Source organism: Anolis carolinensis, chromosome 1 (genome assembly GCF_035594765.1).
Source record: "Anolis carolinensis isolate JA03-04 chromosome 1, rAnoCar3.1.pri, whole genome shotgun sequence".
Classification (NCBI taxonomy): Eukaryota; Metazoa; Chordata; class Lepidosauria; order Squamata; family Dactyloidae; genus Anolis; species Anolis carolinensis.
In genome coordinates, this window is record NC_085841.1 from 357,641,663 (window position 1) to 357,647,534 (window position 5,872).

At 36.2% G+C, this 5,872-nt stretch overlaps 1 protein-coding gene across 3 annotated transcripts in view; it reads left to right on the top strand.

Moving 5' to 3' along the window:
- Positions 1-4,406: 4,406 nt before the first annotated feature.
- Positions 4,407-5,872, top strand: part of c1h14orf39 (chromosome 1 C14orf39 homolog) — a 42,986-nt gene continuing 41,520 nt past the window's right edge. The window contains exon 1 of one of the 3 annotated variants that reach the window (XM_062968593.1): positions 4,407-4,547. The gene's annotated coding sequence lies outside the window, so the exon portion shown is untranslated. Of the gene's footprint in view, positions 4,548-4,976; positions 5,506-5,872 lie in introns of those variants that run through there. The other 2 variants (XM_062968598.1, XM_062968592.1) reach the window with 2 other exon arrangements.

Consider the following 5,872-nt stretch of genomic DNA (forward strand, 5'->3'; position numbering starts at 1 on the left):
TAGGCAATAGCCTTACTCTTGTTAATAACAATTAAAGGAAAACAATAAAATTACCTATCTGTCAAGACACCAATCATCAATTGATTCAATGGATCTACAGGCAGTCCCTGAGTTACAAGCATCTGACTTACAAATGATTCCTAGTTAAGAACGGGGCTGAGACAACAGGAAGTGAGAGAAATCTACCCCTAGGTAAAGGGAAATTCACTCCTGAAAGAGCTATTATGATGGGGAAAAGGAGTCTCCACTGAAGCTTTATCACCAATCATTGTTTCCACAACAAACCAAATGATAACAGGGGCAGAAAATGAGGTGAAATCTTCTGAACTTGGCACAAAAAGCAAAACAAACACCACAGCTACTTCACCCTCGATCAGATCTATGCAGTCCAACAGCTACTGGGAGAAAGTAGAGAATATCAAGTTCTGGTTTGTCTTTGTCAATGATTACCAAAAGGCCATCGACTCAGTCAAGATAAATTCTATCCTTAACATTCTGCACCAAGCTGATGTAAATCCAGCGTATGTGAACATCATAAAAAGCATAAATACAGAGTGCACAATGGATATAAAACTGTTGTCAGAAGTGTGTCATATCAGAATAAACAAAGGAATGCATCAAGGAGACACAATATCACCCAAACTATTTTTGGAAACTGTCTTTCGAACAATAAGTTTAAAGACAGGATTTCAATTGACAGCGAACAACTTTCTCATCTCCTCTTCACAGATGATTGTGTCCTTTTTGCGAAAAATCCAGAAAATTTACAATATGAAGATTTACAACTAGTGCGACTCTCAAAATCAGTAGGGCTGGAAATGAAATTGAAGAAAACGAAATGGATGAAAAATGAGCAGTGTGTCCAGGGCTACATTATCCTAAACCAGGGGTTCTCAACCTATGGGCCCCCAGATGTTTTGAGTTTCAACTCCAAGAAATCCTAACAGCTGGTAAATTGGCTGGGATTTCTGGGAGTTATAGGCCAAAACAACTGGGGACCCACAGGTTGAGAACCACTGTTCTAAACGGAGATAAAATTGAAGAAGTGACTGAATAAGCATATCTTGCACAACAAGTACAGTCGAATAATTTGGCAAATGGCAAATGGGCAAGAAGATGCAAGGCTGCTTGGACAGCTTTTAATTGAAACCAGACAGTGCTAAGAGATAAGCTGCCAATGAAGGTCAGAGTAGATATCTTCAACACTGCCATATACTGTATTCCAGTTCAAAGTAGAAAATGTGGGATTTTATTCAGCTGTTTGGAAGGCGACTCAGAGAGCAGAAGGATGTGTGATGTGACAATAAAAGATAAAGGCAGCAACAAAGAGCTGCATCAAAGAACCAGGGCACGTGACATAGTCAATGAAATCTATGAGACAAAAAGAAGATGGGCAGGGCGTAGAGGGGCCACACTAGTTCAGCAGTTAAAACCGTTAGCTCTAGGAAAAGCTGCTGACTGGAGGGTTAGCAGTTCAAAACTGAGAGTCCCTGAGCTCCTGACTGTAAGCTCTAGCTTCTGCTAACCTAGCAGTTTGAAAGCATACAATGTGAGTAGATCAATAGGTACTGCCTTGGCGCGAAGGTAAAAGAATGCCCAATGTAGACATGCAGGCAAAAAGGTCAGAGGTGTCTACAGGCTTTTTGGCATGGAAAATGGAAAACAAAAGCAACTCCCCATGGTCGGAAGTTGAGCGGAACTTCCAGGCACTGGACATGAAAAGGGGAAAGCCTTTACATTATCTATGTATTGTATATCATTGTTCGTTGTGTAAAAAAAAGGTATTGAATGTTTGCCTATATGTGTACTATAGTCCCTTCCGGGGACATAAAGTGGAATATAAATAAAGTGTATTATTATTATTATTATTATCATCATCATCATCATCAGCATCAGCATCATCAGCATCATTACAGCAGAGTCTCACTAATCCAACATAAATGGGCCAGCAGAACATTGGATAAGTGAAAATGTTGGATAATAAAGAAGGATTAAGAAAAAAGCCCATAAAATTACATTATGATTTTACAAATTAAGCACCAAAACATCATGTTTTACAAGAAACTGACAGAAAAAGCAGTTCAATACACAGTAATGTTATGTAGTAATTACTATATTTATGAATTTAGCATGAAAACATTGCAACATTTACTACAAAAACCTTGACTACTAAAAGGCAGACTGCCTTGGATAATACATAACATTGGATAAGTGAAGTTTGGATAAGTGAGACTCTATTATTATTATCATCATTGTATGACACAGCAAACAAGACAGATATGCTGGATTTCGTATCACAAAATCACAAGTCGAACACTTCCCAAGTGTCTAGGACTGTGTGATGTATTATTATTATTATTATTATTATTATTAGATCACGAACCAAAGACAACTGATGGACATGGTGACTCACGAACAGGATACCAAGAGACTACAAACGGCCTCGTACTCAATGGGACGAACCAATGTGGGAGTTGGAGTCCAAAACACCTGGAGGGTCGAAGTTTGCCCATGCCTGGGAATCTTCATTTTGGATGACCGATTGGTGCAAGAATGTCCTGGAATTCAAAAAACTTCTCCATAAGATATTCAGCAGGGTTTTCATGGGTTTTTGGTCTATTCTGCACATTATACTTTTTCAGTGGTATTTCCACATATTGATTCTGTACCCTGCAGATCTTTTGAATCTTCTGCAGCCCAAACTGGGGGGAAAGGATGAAAGTTATAGTATCAGATTCTTGCATCAGATGGGTACCTACATCTAATTGGTGTGTTTCTTTAAATATGTCTTAAGCCAAATTTCCACATATTTTTGGACCATTATTGAAGTAAGGGTTGCCATTCAGTTCATGTTTCAAACTATTTTACTAATACAAACAGGACTAGGCGTTTAAACAGTGTAAATAATGTATAAAGCAGGTTACTATCTGTAGTGTTTAAAGCAGGCATGGGCAAACTTCGGCCCTACAGGCGTTTTGGACTTCAACTCCCACAATTCCTAACAGCCTACCGGCTGTTAGGAATTGTGGGAGTTGAAGTCCAAAACGCCTGGAGGGCCGAAGTTTGCCTATGCCTGGTTTAAAGCATATTTCTTCTGTGTATCCATCAGCCATATATGACAGTTGATGCAAAATACTATGCCATTTCTCCAGTAGGTGGAGCATCTCCATTGCTTTTTCTATAATGGGGGAAGCAATAAAATGGCAGTAGAGAAAAGAAGGAGATGGCTAAACACAGCTGACTAAAATCCCACAATAGCTGCTTTGAACTGGGATATATAGCAGTGGGGACTCAGATAACCCAGTTCATAGCAAAGCAGATATTGTGGGATTTTCTGCCTTGATATTCCGGGATTTTCTGCCTTGATATTCCTCAGGCACGATGTTGTTATTTAGCATTTTAAACCCTGATTTGTTTTGTAAGGCTTGAATATGGTTTAATTTGAATTCCCATTTCATTTTTTCCCTAGAGAAGACATCTATCAATGTCACAGCAGAGCAGACTGAATGAATGAATGCTTCTCGGTGTTAATACAGTAGAGTCTCGCTTATCCAACATAAACGGGCCGGTTGGATAAGTGAAAATGTTGGATAATAAGGAAGGATTAAGGAAAAGCTTATTAAACGTCAAATTACATTATGATTTTACAAATTAAGCACCAAAACATCATGTTTTACAACAAATTGACAGAAAAAAACAGTTCAGTACATGGTAAGGTTGTGTAGTAATTACAGTAGAGTCTCACTTATCCAACGTTCTGGATTATCCAACGCATTTTTGTAGTCAATGTTTTCAATACATCGCGATATTTTGGTGCTAAATTCGTAAATACAGTAATTACTACATAGCATTACTGCGTATTGAACTACTTTTTCTGTCAAATTTGTTGTATAACATGATGTTTTGGTGCTTAATTTGTAAAATCATAACCTAATTTGATGTTTAATAGGCTTTCCCTTCATCCCTCCTTATTATCCAACATATTCGCTTATCCAACGTTCTGCCGGCCCATTATGTTGGATAAGTGAGACTCTACTGTACTGTATTTATGAATTTAGCACCAAAACATCGCAATGTATTGCAAACATTAACTACAAAAACATTGGCTACTAACAAATTGACTACAAATAATGATAGAATTGCATAAAATGAACTTACAGTAACAGCATTTTCTGAAATTAAATCCATAAAAAGTTCAGTCCTTGCTGCGTAGAGAAACAGCTGTGGATCCGGACGGGAGGCAGACTGTGTTGGATAATCCAGAACGTTGGATAAGTGAATGTTGGATGAGTGAGACTCTACTGTATATATGAGCTCAGTAGGGAGACAGAATGGGGGAAGCCATACTTGTTTTGAAATAAGTGATAATCCTTAGCCAAGATATGCTATTCCACAGAACTCAAACCAAATTGGGAAGGAAATTGACATGCCCAATTAAGTACTGTATATACTCGAGTATAAGCCTAGTTTTTCAGCCCTTTTTTAGGACTGAAAATAAACTTCCTCGACTTATACTCGGGTGAGGGTCCTGGTGGGCTTATACTCAGGTATATATGGTATATTTATTATTTTTCTCTATTATTATTGGTATTGTGACATTTATTATTTTACTCTATTATTATTATATTTATTGTTTTACTCTATTATTGTTACTTTTACATTTATTTTACTCTATTTTTATTATTAATAATACATTTATTATTTTACTCTATTTATTATTACATTTATTTTACTCTATTAATTATTATTACATTTATTATTTTACTCTATTGTTGTTACTTTTACATTTATTTTACTCTATTTTTATTATTATTAATACATTTATTATTTTACTGCATTTATTATTATTATTATTACATTTATTATTTTACTGCATTTATTATTATTATTACATTTATTATTTCACTCTATTATTAATAGGATACATAAGCAGATTTACATTAAAGAAGATGAAAATAATGATTTAATCAGAGTTGGACAGTCATATCTTAAATTACAGTTTGATGTAAAGATTCAAAAACATTTAACCTACTGATGCCTCAATTAATGTAATTTTATTGGTGTCTTGGCTTATACTGGAGTCAATGTTTTCCCAGTTTTTTTGTGGTAAAATTAGGTGCCTAGGCTTATATTCGGGTCGGCTTATACTTGAGTATATACAGTAATTATTTTATTTTTTTGGGAGCAATATATATGATTTACAGTGAAGCAGGCTTTTCGTCTCCACAGAATTTGAGGGCCCTTCCACATAGCCATAATATCAAGGCAGAAAATCCCACAATATCTGCTTTGAACTGGGATATCTGAGTCCACACTGCCATATATCCCAGATGAAAGCAGATAATGTGGGGTTTTATTCAGCTGTGTGGAAGGGGCCTAGGTTACCTGGCTCCATACTGCCATAAATCCCAGTTCAAAGCAGATAATGTGGGATTTTATTCAGCTGTGTGGATGGGTCCCAATTCTCAAGATGGAGGAAGAAGTGAAACCTGAGGGAACTCTGCTGTGTGTTTAAACAAGGCCATTTTATGAACTCCCTCTGATCTCAACAGATTTACAGTAGAGTCTTACTTATCCAACATAAACAGGCTGGCAGAATGTTGGATAAGCAAAAATGTTGGATAATAAGGAGGTCTTAAGGAAAAGCCTATTAAACATCAAATTACGTAATGATTTTAAAATTAAGCAGCAAAACATCATGTTTTACAACAAACTGACAGAAAAAGCAGTTCAATACATTGTAACGTTATATAGTAATTACTCTATTTATGAATTTAGCACCAAAACATCGCAATGTATTGAAAACATGGACTACAAAACACTGACTACTAAAAGGCAGACTGCGTTGGATAATACAGAACATTGGATAATA